The 17,828-nt window shown below is 38.4% G+C and overlaps 1 pseudogene; it reads right to left on the minus strand.

Annotated features, from left to right (window-relative positions):
• Positions 1 to 15,170: 15,170 nt before the first annotated feature.
• Positions 15,171 to 17,153, minus strand: LOC142440197 (U3 small nucleolar ribonucleoprotein MPP10 pseudogene; annotated as a pseudogene).
• Positions 17,154 to 17,828: the final 675 nt, after the last annotated feature.

The following is a 17,828-nucleotide window of genomic DNA, read 5'->3' on the forward strand; positions in this document are numbered from 1 at the left end:
GCAGGTCTGGGTAAGATTTTGTTCTGTTGTACATAAGGTTGCCATGGGTAGGAGTTCACTTAATGGCTCCTTACAACAATAAAGGAAGGATAAATTCACAGGTATGTGAATCTTCTTTGAGCCTTTAGTAAAGGGGTCCCTGTCTCTCGTGGCGAAGGAACAGATGTGCCTCATCACGATTCTGTCCTCCTCGCTGGTTTGTAAGGACTCCAAGTGCAGTAATTCGAAACATTTCTGTTTTCACTTTTGTTATCCTCAAATCAAGGTCCATCGTTTGCCTCCTTCCTTACAGACACAGATAAATGATGGAAACGGATCTAACAGTTCAGCCTCCTGCTTCTATTAACATATAATATATGAGTGATTTGTAAATATGAAGCCCTTCATATACATATTTGAGGATTAGTGGTGAGTCAGAGCTAACAAAAGTCAGAAGGATACAAGATTAGACTATAAAAAAGCTCTAAGACAGTAAGACTTTTGAAAAAGAGAAGATGAATGTTAACTTGTTAGCTTTCCAGAATCACATGTAAAACATGTATAACACTCTATTATAATTTGTAATATTGGGATCTGGGGAGCATTCTGATATTTTCATGGACCTGTGCTTGAAGTGCTGTGGACGCAGGCTTGGGTTGCTAGCCTTTAGGCCAGTACTTCAAACTCACCAGCCACTAACTCCAAAAGGAGCAATGGGATTGTTGGCTTTTGTAAAGATTTACAGTGTGCCAAACCCTAGTCAGTGTTGTTTTGGGTCAGAATCAAATGGATGCAGTGGATTTGTTTTGCTTTTTAAAGAGTGAACTATAAAAATATATACTACCACTGAGTCTTTTTCTGACTCATAGCAACCCTGTAGGACAGGGTTGAACTGACCTGGTGAGTTTCGCGGCTTACTCAAGTAGAAAGCCTGGTCTTTCTCTTGAATAGTGGAAAGAAGTCCAAATCTCCTTCATCCAGTAGGGGGAGCCATGTTCCCTGGACAGACCGTGTCTGACCTCTTTGGTCATAGGCATAATGAAAGAGGAAACAAAACCACTGGCTCTTTGTAGAATAATCTATTTGATTGCTATATTTAAAGTCCTGGTACACCCTAATAACTAATTTATCAGAATTCACAGCTACTGTTTGTTTTGTAACAATCAAGTCCAAGGACCAGATTAAGAGTATGGTGAAAACAGAACGCTAATGGAGGTTGAAGAAACATGAGGGGACTTCAAAAAGAATGTGGAAAATGTATTTCAAAGATTAAAAATAAGGGAGGGAAGAGGAAACCACAGAAGGGCAAACAGATGCTAACTATGTTGAGGGGAAAGATCATATTCTACAAGAGGGGAGAAGAGAAAAAAGGTGCGGCAGGGCAAGTGAGCTAGTAGGATATTTGATACAATTCAATCAAACTCGCTGCCATGCATCAGTGCCAACTCATAGCAAACCTTTATGGTTTCTAGAGTAGAAAGCCCGGTCTTTCTACTGAGCTGCTGGTGATTTTGAGCTGCCGACCATGGGGATCCCATCCCAACGTGTACCCACTATACCACAAGGGTTCACAGGAAGTTTGCTAAGTTGTTTAAATTGAGTAATTTTTAACAAAGTATTCAGATATGTAACACCCCCTTGCCCGCCCCCCACATCTAATTCACAATAAAATTTTATAAAATATATAAAAGACAAAATTTTATAAAATATATAAAAATGTCTCATTATAAGTTCCATTGAGGTCAAGCCACATCATTTTTTCCCATAATAAAATCATTTAAATAAAACATAATTTAAAGAAAATGTCAAAAGCTGAGAGTAAAGTCAAACTGGTATACGTTATCAAAGTTTGAAAATTCTGAAAAAACAGATATTAACCAAAACTCAGTCATGCTTTAATGATGATCATTTCAATTCAGAAATTTTAATTCTGAAATCAAAATTAGTGATTTCAGAGTCAAGGGAGCTTGCTTGTACTTCTGAAGATCAAGGTTTCTTTGAAGAAACCATCTAGCTATTTAGACCATATTAAAAGAATGGAAAGTCCTAGGAATTTAACCATGGCGCTGTATATATATATATTTTTACATTTTTAACAGAAGAAAAATGAGTGCAATGTAAAAATTTCTGTAACATTAAAAAACATAAAGAAGTTAGAAGGAGCCAAATCAATACTGTAGAGTAGATGCCTAATGATTTGTCATTGAAACTCTCATGTAATTGCTTTTGTTTGATGAGAAAAATGAGAAGATCCATTGTGATCAGGGAGAAAGACATATGGTGAAGCGTTCCCAGGTATTTTTCTGTCAAAGCTTTGACTAACTTTCTCAAAACTCAGGTGTAATATAAACATTTGTTATGGATTTGGGGCATTCCAGAAAGTCAATGAGCAAAATAAATTGAGAATCCACAAAAAGCTATTGCCGTAACCTTTGCTCTTGATTGATCTCTTTTTGCTTTAAGTGGACCACTTTTACCTGTTGGTAGTCATTGTGTTGATTGTACTTTGTCTTCATGATTGTACAGGTCAAGCCATGTTTCATCTCTTGTTACAATTATTCTAAAAAATGTCTCAGGACTTCACTTGCTTAAAATGTCTATTGAAAGCTCTCTTTTTTTCTGCACCAGAACCATATGTAACAGTTTGACATCTATGGAACAGGAATTCTGCTCAACTTTAAATTTTCAGTCAGAATTCTGTATGCACTACAAATTGAGGTGCCCTGGGTGTTGAGTATTATTCATGGTGTTAAACATTGTTCCTCTTCAGTTAGGGCTCGCATAAAATTGATTATTTTCTTGAAAATTGATGTAGATGGCCTACTGTTACATCAACATTTTCTTGTTCATTAAAAATAATAATTAGACATTTGTAAATTTTTGATTTCTTGAGCACATTTTCCCTAGAAACTTTTTGTAAAGCATCAATAATTTCACCATTCTTCCATCCAAGTTTCAACATAAATTTTGATGCTTTTTCTTGCTTCAATGTTTTCAAAATTCATGCATTATTGCAAGTTAATTTTGGTGCATTTAAAAAAATCTATCAATTGTGTTTTATTATGTGCATATTCATAAACTTTAAAAATTGAAACACGTACATAAAATGCTTCTGAAATTCTGAGAAGCTTTACCTGGTACTTATTCTTTCAGCTAATCTGAATTGAGCTCTCTATGCTGTTCTCCCCCAACCATTCCTGAATAGAATCTAGTTTTAGTCACTAGAAATGATAAAACAGAAATATGGGTGAAGGAAGACAGCCGATGGTGTAAGATATACTCTAGGCCAAACATTTAGCTAAGTTCTCTAGATGGTTTGTCTCACTTAATCTACACAACAACAGTATGTGTACTAATATTTTACATGAGTGGTACAAATGGTTTATACATCCAGGTACAATAATGGTATATAATAATACTACTAATCTAAAAGTTGACAGTTTAAACTTGCCTAGCAGTGCTACAGAAGAAAATGCTTGGTTATGTACTTCCATAAAAATAATATCTAAAACAGGCCTATAGTTCAGTTCTAATCTATAACCCACGGGCTGGAATAAGTTACAATCAACTTGATGGCAATGAATTTGGGAAGGGTTTTAAATATGATGAAACGAAGATACAACAGCATTACAAAAACTATAAAAACTGTTATGAAAAACACAACTTCAGTTTACTTTCAGGCTCACATATTAGATAATACGTATAGGGAAAGATATCTATCATTGTGGTGGATATGTGCTGAGTTCTTTAAAATCCAATTATATAAAAGTATCCCTCCAAAACTAACATTGAGGGAAGTTAAGTGACTTGCCTAATTCCACATTAAGAATAAAAAGTTGAGTTAAGAGTATGTTTATTTTAAAAGTAAACTTATCTTTTGACTTAAGAATATGTAAAAAGACTAAATCTTGGGCAGACTTCTGGCAAGATGGTGACTGGGCAGGTAGCTCATGCTGGGTGCATCATGGAGATCAGTGGGTGGGGAGATCAGGAGACCCAGTAGGGGATCCAAGACTGTTGGTTAATCCGAGATATAGCGCAGAGCACTTCTCTGAACCCACAGCTCACATCCACCCCCTCTTCTGCACCCACCACTGAGTCCCAGGGAAACTTTGTCCTGCTTCAGGGACTGCACCGGCCCATGCTGCACACTGCTACAGATCCCACCAATGCTATCAGTGCCAGCGCCATGGATGCCATGCCACAGTCTTGTTAGCCACTCAGCAGAGGCTTTTGCAGTCACAATTTGACATTCCAAATGGTCCAGGACCCTAGGGTGCCTGCTGGAAGATCCCTCCTCCAAGACCAGCATTTTCCTTTGTGCCCTTTCCCCGTTCTGCCCAGAAATAACTCCCTCACCTCTCTGCTCAGAGTGGCGGAGCTGCACACTAAGCTGACAACCTCATTTGGAGCTTTTCCCCCTCCTGACTGCCTGCAGTGCGGCTATCCATGTACAGACCTCCTCAGCACCCCCACCTTGAGTTACACGCTCCCACATCAAGGCCAGCACTTACATGTGGACTGTGGACTATACAGCTGCACATGGCTTTCATGGTTGCAAACGAACTCTTACAAAAGTCTGAGAAATGCACGAATGTTGCACAGACTGACCACAGAGACTGATGACTGAGAAGGCCATCTAACCCACCCTCCAAACGACAGAATCTTGATTGGCTAGGGTTAGAGAGAAACCCCAATGGGACAAATTCATAGCACAATCTCCCAGGACGGTTGGCTACAGGCAACCTGCAGAAGCATTCCTACCAACCTCCTAAAGAGAAGCCCAGGGCTCACTGCTGGTAAAATGGCAGCGAATTCCTACAAAATGAAGTGTAGATAGCAAGCTGCCTCAACAGCCTCAATGAGAAAACAGGAAAAAGAAAATTAAATGTCAGAGGATGTCCTGAACCCAATGATGTTCGTAGAAGAGGCAGGCGTTGATCTGCCACAGAAAGAAGTCTTCAGAATGCTGCTTGGAGTTATATAGGTTATGAGGAAAGCAATACAGAAAAAGTATGAAATGATAGAGGAGATAAAGGCCATGCATCAAAGGGAAATGCAAGAGTTAAGGGAAGAGGTAACAAAAGTAAGTAGCAAATTCACAGACGTCACTAACAGATAAGTAGAGACTTGTACCAGTGACCTAGAGGAGAACCAGGCAGATATCAACAAGTTGAAAGACAGACAAACAAGATAATCAGAGAAGCTAAAGGAAACCTGAGAACAATGTCTGATACTATGAAGATCAACAACATTAGAATAATTGGAATATTGGAACAAGATACAATGAAAAAGTCAATGGCACAAACAGTGAGGGAATTCTTAGAGGAAATCTTCCCCAACTTAATGAATGAAAACCAGGCAAAGATACAGGAAGCCAAAAGGACACTAGCTAGACTGAATCCCAAGAAGAATTCACCAAGGCATATCATCATTAATTTATCTAATTTTGAGGAAATGGAGATTAATCATAAGAGCAGCTGGGGGAAAAAAGCAGTCACCTATAAAGGTCCTCAAGTAAAAATATGCTCAGCCCTATCAGCAGACACTACAGAAGAGGATAGAGTAGATTAACATATTCTGAAAGTTGAAAGAATATAATGCAACCCCAAGAATACTCTATCCAGCCCAATTATCTATCAAGATAGATGGAGATGTAAGAGTCTTCTCGAAAAAGGAAAAACTTAAAGAATATGTTATAAGAAACCCATCTCTACAAAAAATTCTTAGGAACCCAGTATGGGCAGAAGAAGAACATTCACCAAGACAAATAAGACAAATAAGAAGACACCAACTTCACCTACAGGTCAACAAATTCAAAACAGCTTCCAAGGTAGCATTGGCTCAACGGTGAAAAGAAGACAACCATGAATCAAACACACATATGCATGCCACACTGATAAGAAGGGAGGTAGGAAAACACCCAACACAAAAGGTACAAGATGGCATCACAGAATCCACAGATAGATGTAATAACTCTGAATATCAATGGGCTGAACTTGCCCATTAAAAGACAGAAACTATTGGACTAGTTTAGAAAACACAGCCCATCCATCTGTTGCCTAAGGGAGATCTATCTCAAGATTACAGATAAAAATAGGCTGAGAATCAAAGGCTGGAGAAAAATATACCAAGCAATGGCAATTCAAAAGAAGCAGGGGTTGCAATCCTAAACTCTGACAAAATTAATCTCAAGGTGCAAGTCATAACAAGAGAAAAAGAGAGACTCTATATAACGCTCAAGGGAACCGTAGACCAAGAACTAGTGAGCATAATAAACATCCACATGCCCAATGAGAGACCTACGAAATTCCTCAAACACTCCAAAAAAAATTAAAAAGAAATCACAGGATTAATAATAAAAGTAGGTAACTTTAGCATACCTCTCACCTAGAAAGATGGATTATAGGGGAAGAAACTTAAAAAGGAGGCTACAGAGCTAAACTCTATAATCAGGTGACTTGACTTGGTAGATTTTTTTCAGAGTTCTCCACCCAAATGCAAAAAAAAAAAAATCACATTCTTCTTAAACCCATGTGGCACATACTTGAAGGTAAACCACATGCTGGGACACAACTTGAGCCTGTGTAAATTCAAGCACATAGAGAGCACTCAGACTTCCCTCACAGACCATTATGCCATAAAACTGGGGGGAAAAAATGTTGTTTTTTTTTAAAAGGGCAAACAGCTGGAGGATGAATATATTGCAAGAGGAGTGGGTCCTAGCCCAGATCAGAGATGAAATTAGCAAGTGTTTAGAAACCAATAAGAATGAGAATAAAACATAACAAAACCTTTGGGACATAGTAAAAGCAGTCATCAGAGGAAGTTTGATAGCAATACATGCACACACGAAAAAAGGAAGAGAGACTTAAGTTGATATGTTGGCACAAAACCTTCAGGAATTATAGCAGAGTAAACAACACAATCATCCTACTAATGGCAAAAGAAAAATAATAAAATCAGGGCTGTGATACATGAGAGGGCAAACAAGAAATCTATGGAGAAAAGTAATGCAATGTTCCTGTTTAGAGAAGGACCATAGGGCCAGCCCCACCATGAGACATGGCATTCCCTCACTGACTCATAGCAATATGGGGGCAACACTGGAGACATAGGGTGGCAATTGTGCCCAGTCTGATACCTCCACACTGGGGTGAAACATGACAGGAGTGCAACGGAGCAGCAAGGAGATAAAAGCAATGAAATCCTCTAGGGATACCAAAAATGGAGGGCCTGGCACCTCGTCAGACTTAATTGGAAAACATTAACGGTCAACAGACAGACCAGGAACAGTTTATAGGCTCCCTCCTCCCATGTCTATCTATGTAAGATAGGCAGAATAAACAATCCCCAACAAACTCAAGGACAAGGGGAAAACAAGTGATCTAACATCGATGGCGAGGAGGGTGTAGAATGCCTGGTGGGGTTTGATCAAGTGCAATGTAGCCCAGAGGAATAATTGAGAGCTGAAAGAAGGTCGAATATGATAGTGGAACCAGGAGGAAAGCTAAACCCCTCAGGAACAATAATTGGAGTAGTGATACAATGACGATAAGGGGTAGGTGGGGGGAGAAACCAATAGGGGAACCGATAGCAATGATCAACATTTAACACCCACACCCCCTTTTGGGGTGGTGAACAACAGAAACATGGGTGATGGGACACAGCGGAGGGTGTAAGATATGAAAACAATAATAATTTATAATTTATCAAGGTTTCATGAGGATGAAAGGGTGGTGGAGGGAGGGAAAAATGCGGACTTCATACCAAGGGCTCAAGTAGAAAGAAATGTTTTGAAAAGGATGATGGTACATATATATAAATGTGCCTGACACATCAATGTATGGATTGTGATAAGAGATGTAAGAGCCCCCAATAAAATGATTTATTAGAAAGAAGAAAAAGAATCTTGATTTCCCTGAGAGAGAACTCTATAGTTTTGTTGAGGATGTAACAATAAAAACAAACAAACACAAGTTCAGAGTAAGGTTTGAGGTCTGTTGAGGGGCCATTGAGTAGTACTGACTCATAACAACCCATGGACAACAGTCCAGTGTCATCTTCACATAGGTTCTTATGTTTAATCCTGTGCCAATCCATCTCCTCCAGGACTGCCTTCTTTCTTAATGTCCTGCTACTTTACCAAGCATGCTACCCTTCTCCACGGACTGGTCTCTCCTGACAACATGTTGACAATACCACCCCAGTGCAACAAACTGACATACAAGTGGCTTATCTGGACTGTGAGGAATGGGCAATAGCAACAGGCCTACTGTAGTCTGGAAGTGAATTTAGGGCAGTGGATTGTTTATAAAATTTGCATAAAGACAAGTCAGTTTTTCATTTTTATCATCTCCCCATCTCTCTGTTTCTCCTCCATGGATCTTGAAATAAACTTCTTGTCTATTTTCAGCTGAAGGGTGCCATGGAGACAGGCTTGTTGTCCAGGAAGCAGAGATTTTAGTAATCTGTCCTAACATGCCTCATAATTCCCACTCGAGAGATAGGCGTGGAGCAGTCTCTGCTCTATGAGCCCAGACTGTCTGGTGGGCAGTGAATGTACTGCAGCATGGACCATAGCGGAAGGTCTAAGTGATATACTTAAAATTCTGAGCGTTTGGGGGATGTTGTTGTTTGCCATCCAGTCAGCTCTAATTCATTGCCACCTTTAAGTACAACTGATTGAAACAATGCCTAGTCCTTCCCTATCCTTACAGTGGTGATTTTCAAGCCCATTGATGTAGTCACTGTTCAATCCATCTCTACTTGACCAAGCACAATATTTTTCTCCAGGATCTGGTCACTGGTCACTCCTATAAACACATCGAAAATATGTGAAAAGAAGTATCTCAATCCTTGCCTCAATGATGCCTTCAGGCTCTCCTTCCTCCAAGACAGACTTGTTTGTTCTTCTAGAAGTCTGTAATACATACAATTTTTTCATCAACACCATAATGAAAATACATAATTTCTTCTCAGGTTTTCCAGCTTTCACATGCCGATAAGCTGATAAAAAGTACTTTGACTTGGCTCAGGAGCATCAAGATCCTCAAAGTGATCTATTTGCTGTGATAGTTAGATTTTTGGTGCCAATATGGTAGCTTTCAGAAGGCATGCATAGAGGTTAGCCTGTCAATCAGGTTGTAGCTTGATGACCTCATTTGGAGCTTCAGTCAAGATAAATGGCCCTCTGGAAGCCGGCCATCCCTTTCTCTGATTCGAGCTTCCTGTTGACGAAACACACGGAGACCTGTAGGAACCCTGTGATGCTTTCACTGCCACTGGATCCAAAAAGCTTTTCACCCACCAGTCTGTGCTTTTCCTTCATTTTGCTTCATTGCATGTGGTTGCATGAGTCTGAAGAAGGACTTGTGGACTAGTGTCAGACTTCTGGACTTGAGTCGGACTGGGCTGGGATATTTCCCTGATATGTAAAGCATCTTATTATAAAGCTCTTTCTTACACATATATGAGTGTCACTGGATTTATTTCTCTGTTCCACCCAGACTAACACATTGCTTTTTAAGACTTTAAATAATATCTTATACAGCAGATTTGCCCAATGCATTGCATCTTTTGAACTTTTAACTGCTGGTACTATGAACCATACATTATACCATCCATTATAGATCTACATAAAATACTATCTTTAAAAATTTTAAGTATCAAGGTAGCAGACAAACATTAGACCTCTACTCGAGTCCTCCCTCAACACAAGAGCACATTGTTCTAATTATCTGGCATTCTGTGATGCTAACCTTCCCAACACGATCACTGAAGTCAAAATGGGTATATAAGCAAATGTGGTGAAGACAGTTGATGGTGCATGGCTATTATAAGATATAGCATCTGAGGTCATCTAGCAGGGAAGCAATGAAGCCCCATGGAAGGCACACACCAGCTTGTGTGGTCCTGAGGTGTCGACTGGATCAGGTATTGGGCATCAGAAGACCCAAAACAAACAATCATATTAATGCAAGCAAGTGAGGTTGGTATGGAGACCCAAAGTCCATCTGTAGACAATTGGACATTCTCTCAAAGAAGGATCATGAGGAAGGGACAAGTCAGCTGGGGTACACTACAGCACTGATGAAACACAAAACATTACTCTAGTTCCTCTAGTTCTTTAATGCTTCCTCCACCCCCACTATCATGACCACAGTTCCACCTTACATACCTAACTAGACCAGAGCATGTACACTGGTACAGAAAAGAGTTCTCAACACACAGTACAGGACAGATAACCCCCTCTGACCAATAATGAGAGTAGCAATACCATGAAGATAGGGGGAAAGTGAGGGGAGAAGGGGGAAAGTGGGAACCGATCAGATCACAAAGATCAACATATAAGTGCCCTCCCCCCGGGGGGGGTGAACCACAGAAACATGGGTGAAGGAAGATAGCAGATGGTGTAAGATATGAAAAGAATAATAATTCACAATTAATCAAGGGTGCACAAGGAGGTTGTAGAAAAAAAGAGGAGCTGATACCAAGGGCTCAAGTAGAAATTAAATGTTTTGGAAATGATGATGGCAACATGCCGTAAGTACAAATGTGTTTAATACAATTGATGTATGGATTGTTACAAAAACTGTAGCACCCCCAATTAAATTATTTATTAAAAATTATCAATATTTTTGTATTCTATTTATCATGATATTGGCAACTGGTCCATTTGTGATCCTATACATTGAATTGTATTCCATACTGTTGTACTTCAAGCCTCCTTTACCTATTTCCATAAGAATTAAGTTAAATACTACTTCTTGAATTGGTTGACTGTTGACCAGTTATTCTTGTTATGGTGTGTCTGTGCAATCCTAACATCTTCTTTTGATGCTTTCTGCGTCTTTCAATATGTTGCCCATAGACCCCTTCAATATTGCACCTAGAGTCTTGGGCCATCAGCATATCACAGGTTGTTAATGAGTTGTCTTTCATTTCTGTGGCTTTTCGTTTCTTCATACAGTTCAACTTCTCAGACTGAATATTTACAGTGAAAGAATATAGCCCTGATGTGTACCTTTCCTGATATTAAAACATGCAAGTGTCCTCTTGTACTGTTTGACTGATTGCCACTTGATCTATGTACAGGTTCTGGTGAGCAAAATTAAGTGTTCTGAAATTCCCATTCTTTTCAATGGTATCCACAGTTTGTAATGATACACAGTTGAATGCCTTTACACAGGTAATAAAAACTATCCCTTCTACTTCATCCTTTTCTGAATTTGACTCCAATTTCTGGCAGCTTCTTGTCAAAGTATTTCAATAACCATTGTTGAATGACCTTCAACAAAAATTGACTTGATGTTTGATTAATGATATTGTGAAATCATTTTTCTGCCATCAATTGGGTCACCTTTCATTGGCATGAGCACAAATAAGGATCTCTTCCAGTAGGTTGGCCAGGTAGTTGTTTTCCAAATTTCCTGGTATTTCCTGAATTCTTCCAGCTCTGTATCGATTTTTTGAAACATTTCAGTTGTATTTTATCAGTTCCTGTTTTTCATGAATGCTTTCAGTACAGCTTCAACTTCATCTTCATTAGCATTGCTTCTTCATCATGTGCTATGTCTTGACCAGTTCTTTTCGGGACAGTGAGTCTGTGTATTCTTTACATATTCTTTCCATTCTTCTTGTATCATTCAATATTTGTCCTCAGAATACTTCAATATTGTGCCTTGATGCTTGGATTGTTTTTTGTTTTTGTTTTGCTTGAGATATGCTGAATGTGTGTAGGGTCAGGGAATCATTTAATATGGCCCTGCTAACCAAAGTCTCTAACTCCAACCAAATGACCTTTTGTTGTGTGGGTCTGGTAAGAAGGTAAGAGAAGATACTGATAGGATTCTCCTGTAAGTAATGGTGAACAGAATTCCGTGCAATGCCAGTCTGCTGTATATCCAGTGAGCCCTCTGCAAAGCAGAACCTTAAGGATAAGGCTTCCTGGAGTGGTATGCTTCATGGCACTTCATTCAGGAGTATGGGCTTGATGACCCATGGAAATGGAGCTGAGCGCTTTCAGGTTGAGCCTCACAGCTCTGTCATATAATCTTTGGATATTTATTAGCACACCTGAAAGAACTTTGTAACATGTCTGATAAACTACTCAACCCTGAACATTTCTCCTTGGCATTGAAATTTGTTAATTCCATTAATAAACTCCTTAAGCCTAAATTTTATCTGTGAGTTCTGGTATTCAGTACAATGGGTATTAAAATCCAGAAAAGTAAAATGGAGAACACTAATTAAGATAATGATGCATATTCTTCTCTTTTGCTTTCTAACTCCAAGTCATTGCACTTTATACTTAATGCTTTAGTTAGCATTTTAAAGTTGTCTTTTGCTATTTTATACTAAGCTCTTTTACTTTATTTTTTCTTCTCTTTGATTTACTACTCTAAATTCAGATGACCTGATGAACTGTGGGGTGACATCAAGAACATAATACACGAAAAACAAAACAAAAATAGTAACACATGAAAGAAAGAAAAGATCCAATTGGATGTCAGAGAGACTTTGTATTGTAGAGTAGCTAAGGGAAATGGAGGAAATGACAAAGTGCAAGAGTTGACCAGAAAAGTTCAAAGGGCACCTCTGGAAGACAAAATATGATAATGAAATATGCCGATACTTACAGCTAAAAAACCAAAAAGGAAGAACATATTCAGGATATTTTAAACTGACATAACTAAGGAAAACTTGAAGCCTCAAGTTGTAATTTTGAATGATTTTAGGGGCAAAATACTGGATAATACAGAAAGCATCCGAAGAAGATGGGAAGAATATGCAGTCACTGGACCCCAAAGAACTAGTCAGCATTCAACCTTTTAAAGGCTAGAATATGAGCAAGAACTTAGAGTACTAAATGAAGGAGGTCCAAGCTGCACTGAAGGCACTAGCAAAAACCAAGGCTCCAGGAACTGAAGTAATACCAATGGAAATGCATCAACAAGCCGATGAAGTCCGGGAAACGCTCACTTGTCTATGCCAAGAAATTTGCAAGACAGGAACCTGGCCAACTGACTGGAAGAGATCTATAATTGTATCCTATCTCAAATAAAGGTGACCCAACAGAATGCTCAAATTATAGAACAATAACATTGATATCACATGCAATTAAAATTTTTCTGAAGATCATCCATCCAATAACAGTTGAAGCAGTACATTAACAGGGAGCTACCAGAGGTTCAGGCCAGATACAAAAGACGATACAGACCATGGGATACCATTGGTGATGACAGATGGATCTTGGGTCAGAGAAGAGAATAACAGAAAGATGTTTACTTCTGTGACATTGTCTATGCGAAGGCATTCAACTATGTGTATCATAATGAACTACGGAGAGCTCTGAGAAAAATGGGAATTGCTTCGTTGTATTTATGTGGAACTTGTGCATGGATCAATGGTCAGTTGTGTGAACAGAACAACAGAATACTACATGATTTAAAATCATGAAAGGTGTGCATCAAAGTCGTATCCTCTCACCATGTTGGTTCAATCTGTATGCTGACCAGCTCATCAGAGAAGCTGGGTTATATGAAGAAGAATGTGTCATTAGGATTGGAGGAAGGTGTATTAATTCAACCCTTGATATGAGGATGACACAACAGTGTTTGCTGAGGGTGAGAAGGACTTGAAGTACTTGCTGATAAAGTTTAAGGATTACAGCCTTCTGTAGGGATTATAAATCTATTTAAAGAAAACAAAACTTCTCAAGACTGAAGCAATAGGTAGCATCATGGTAAACGAAGAAAATATTAAAAGTGTCAAGGATTTCATTTTGCTTGCATCCACAGTCAAGGCTCATGGAAGCAGAAATTATGAGATCAAATGACACATTGCATTGATTAAATCTGTTGCCCAAGATCTCTTTAAAGTGTTGAAAAACAAGGATGTTATTTTGAGAACTAAGGTGTGCCTAAGTAATGGTATTGTCAATAGTCTCATATGCTTGTGAAAGTTGGACATTGAATAAGGAAGACTAAAGAAAAAGAGATGAGTTTGAATTATAGTGTTGGTGAAAAATATTGAAAGTACCATGGACTTCCAAAAGAGAAAAGAGAAAACAGATCTGTTTTGGGAGAAGTATAGTCAGAATGCTCTTTAGAGGTAAGGAGACTTAATTTCATGTGCTTTGGACATGTTATTGTGAGAGACCAGTTCTAGGAGAAGGGCATCAAACTTGGTGGGTTAGGCCAGGTTGACTAGAGGAAGCATCTCAGTGCTGGTACAGACCTCAGTGTAACTCACCTCCAGGGAGAAAGAGGGGAAGTTCTCAGAATCCTCATGAGAAGGTCACACCCACAAGGATGCATCATACAGCTATGAGCTGATTGATAGGCTAAACACCACCCCTTTACTTATTGATCAATCTGACATGAAATTATGCAACTACCCCACTTGGTGAAGTGGAAAGGCAGAGAAAAAGAGGAAGGCTATCAGTGAGATGGATTGACACAGTGGCTGCATCACTGGACTCAAACATAAAAATAGTTGTGAGGATGGTGCAGGACCAGGTGGTGCTTCCTTTAGTTGTACATTGGGTCCCTGTGAGTCAGAACTAACTCGATGACACCCAACAACAACTCTAAATTCTACAGCAAATTTCAGCAACCCTTCTGATATCCATTCCAGGTATTTCCTTTTTTATTTAATTTTTGTCTCTTTAGTAACCTTTTTTGTGCATAATATTATTGATCTACTTTCCCAATTAAAACATCTTTGGTCGTTAATGTTCCAATTGTCTAATTAGTTCTTGAGGTGACCTTTATATTTTGATAAAGTATTTTGCCTTTTGTGGACTTTTGTTCTTTGTGGAGCTCCTCTTTTGTCTCTTTCCATATATATATATATATGTATATATATATATGTATATATATAGTCAATTGATCGCTCAGTATTCTAAGTGGTGCCGCCCACGTGCATATGGGATTTATAATATTTTAAAAAGATATTTACAATGGGTAAGTCATTGGTCTTGTAAAATTCTGTCATGCGGTCTTCAAGCTGGTTTCTGTTAACAAGGCCATACTTTCCAATTACTGAGCCTTGTAAATAAATGGGTTCCATTACTGACATTTCAACTGGGAAGCCTTTTTCTTTTTCAAATTTAGAGATGGTCTTTTATTATAAACTAGAGCAATGAAGAATACAAGCTTTCACAATATTTACATATTAAAAATACATCATAGCTTTAATTTATGAATATAGTTTGTATTTTCTGTTTTCTTCTTGTCATGGATTTGCATCTTCACTTGATGTTGTAACTTAGAAAAGAATGCATGAGATGACTTCAAGACCTTGTCTTTTCCATCATCGTTTAGGAGGGATGCTTTGCCTGCCTTTGTCAATTGTTTTAATTTATTTGAGGCCAATGCTTTGGTGTATTTCCCTGCCTGATCTGAACAACACTTTTCTCTGCTTTTCTTTTGAATTTATCTTCATATGTTTTTGATATTTCTTTTTCCTTCATTCTCATTTCTTGTCTGTGGCTGTTTTCTCAGAAGCTGTTTTTATATCTCCAACTTTATTTATTTCCTTAATTCCCCCAGGGGCCAGGGGAGTTTCATCACTAACACTCACTGGGGCCACTTCTCCCATGGCTATTGCTGGCAGATGTGCCACAACTTTATTCTCAGGTGCAGGAGGTCTAGGTATGAAAAGGAAGTTTGAAAGGACATTCAATTTTAAGAAAGGCAAATCCATCATCTTCTGAATTTCTACATGCTCTGGATTTTCTTCTTCTGTTGTTTCTTGCTGGTTGAGTTTGATATGTTCTTGTTCATAAATTTCAGCAAGACTCAATATACTTTTCTCATGGTCTAATGTTAAATGCTTTTTATATTCATATGCATCTTCTTTGGGTTTTTCTTTACATACTACATTATCCCAAGCCTGATCTTTTATCCTCTGCTTAATAATATCTTCTATTGAAGAGTGGTTTCCTCTGGGATCACAGGGGCCATCTGGAGATGGTCAAAGTGCAGGGTCTCCTCCAGAAGGCTCTGGTCTCTTTTGTGCTGTCACTGCCCCTTGAAGCTTCTATGTGGTCCCCCCTCCCACCCCAACAACTCTTTTCCTAAAGATGCAATCTTCTCATTCATCTTTTCATGTCTTTTTTTCAAAGAATGATTTAATTTCATCAGAATCTTTCTTTACATTTAAGGTATTTAGAGCTTCAGTTTCATTATCATCTGGTAGAGCAAAGGTCACACATCATAATCCTTTATATTGTTGACTGAATTCATTTTCTTCAAGGTCAAAACCTTCATCCATTTCAAAAATGTTTTCTTTTTTTCAGTCATTTCTTCTTCATTTGAACCTAGTTCATCATCAACACTTGCTTTATCTTCATCACTTTCAAGTGGATCAAAAAAATCTTTGTATTTTAGGTTTCTGGAATTTTTTCCTGACTTAAAATTTTGACTTTTGAACAGTCCTCCTCCATCTTCATCAGACTTAATATCTTCAAAAATATTAATATCTTCTTCCTTCACACTACTTTTTGGTTCCCCCCTTTTCTCCCTAGATTTCCTAAAAATATCTCCATTTCAGATAGCTTAAAGAATTTATCACCTACTATTGACTTTTCTCTTGGTTTCTTAGGCACTTTGTCTTTCATCGTGCTCTGCTCTTCTGAGTTGTTGATCTCCAAGTCATCATCTGCAGCCTTAATGCTGAAATCTGGGCTTTTCCTCTGATCCAATTTGCTGGCATGCTTTGTGCCCACACGTCCTTTAAAATCATCACCACTGAAGCCCGACACGTCTTTCTCCTCCATGTCTTGTTCTAAGTCCTCCTGTCCATCCACCTCCATCTCTGAGCCATGGTCATTATATGCCTGCTCTTCAGTCTCTAGGAGACTGATGTGCTTTTCTTCATTTGCTTTGCTTACTGCATACTGGAAATATTGTAAAAGTGGTTCATTTTGTAACTCCAGTTGTTGCCAAATCTGCTCATTATCAAAGTTGTTAATTACCAGTTTTTTAGAGGACTCCCATAAAATTTTTTTACCATTCTCTAGATTCTTATGAAAGTCATAAAGCATTTTTGTTAAAGAGGAAAAGCTTGATGCCCATCCATGTCAAATCACGAGAAAGCACCGTGGCTTTGCTGACCTCCTTCACACACTGCTCCAGGGTTCATCGGTGCCAGATTCTCTGGGCCATCGCTTCCAACAGTTCTAGCCACTGACACACATGTCTGCGAAGGATTTTTTTCAGCAAACATTTTTAGAAAAATAAAGTAAGTGCAGTTACGTGCTGAAAAGTTGGCCAAGGATTTGCTAATATAGTGGGGAAAGACATGTCTAGTATAAAAAAGACATGTCTAGTATATAAAATCAATTGCCATAGTCTTCTCTTTGTCTCATGGAGACCCGATGTCTGTCATGATAGAACTCTTCTCCACAGGGTATTTCTCCAAGTAGATCACCAGGACTTTCTGCCAGGGTGACTGTATGTGGATTTCATGCTCCAAACATTGGTAACTAGCCAATTGACTTACATTACCCCATTTGACAAACTCAGAAACTGAGGATCAGAGATGATGTGACTTACTATATATAAACATTCCTTCTGTTTCTTTGTAATTCATAGCTGGAAACAGATTTTCTCATAAAAATTCTTGATGTATGAACTTTACCTATAAGAAACAGAAATTTGGCCTAGGAGTAAGTGGCTTTTATCTTCAGTGATTTTAAAAAGCATCTTTTTTTTTTTTTACCATGTGGCATTATTTAAGGTAAAATATGGACTTCTATTTTTTACTTTACTTTAAGAGCAGATGAACGTTAAAATAAAAACAAAACCATAGCCAGGCAATAGATCACATACTGAAACTGA

Source organism: Tenrec ecaudatus, chromosome 2 (genome assembly GCF_050624435.1).
Source record: "Tenrec ecaudatus isolate mTenEca1 chromosome 2, mTenEca1.hap1, whole genome shotgun sequence".
Lineage (NCBI taxonomy): Eukaryota > Metazoa > Chordata > Mammalia > Afrosoricida > Tenrecidae > Tenrec > Tenrec ecaudatus.